Below are 418 nucleotides of genomic sequence, written 5' to 3' on the forward strand. Positions count from 1 at the left end.
ACTCACGCGTTGATGCTGCCCACCGGCAGGCTGTTCAACCATGCGAGGGTCGAGCCCTGGAGCATGAGCAGTGCGTAATGTACGACGAGACGGTGGTTTCCACCGGCGATGCCGATGGCGGTGGTGTACTCGGTGAGCCAGTCCTCCGGCTTGACAGTGCCGTTGTACTTGGGGTGTCGCAGGGGAGTGTGAACCCTTTAAGAAAGGGCTCGTCCCGAATGCGCGGGCCGAAGCACGCCGGCCCGTCAGCGCCGCTTTCCTCCAGCTTCAAGCACAGGGCAAGTTGGTCGAGGCGGTGGCGGGCATTAGCGTCGTCGATGGCGCGTGGGCCCAGCCGGCTGGCAACCATGCCACGGGCGGCCGGGTCGACCGAAACCGGACGTTGGCCGGGCTGTAGGAGAGGGTCACGCCAATGTCG

The sequence above is a fragment of the Triticum dicoccoides genome, chromosome 7A (genome assembly GCF_002162155.2).
Source record: "Triticum dicoccoides isolate Atlit2015 ecotype Zavitan chromosome 7A, WEW_v2.0, whole genome shotgun sequence".
Taxonomy (NCBI): Eukaryota; Viridiplantae; Streptophyta; class Magnoliopsida; order Poales; family Poaceae; genus Triticum; species Triticum dicoccoides.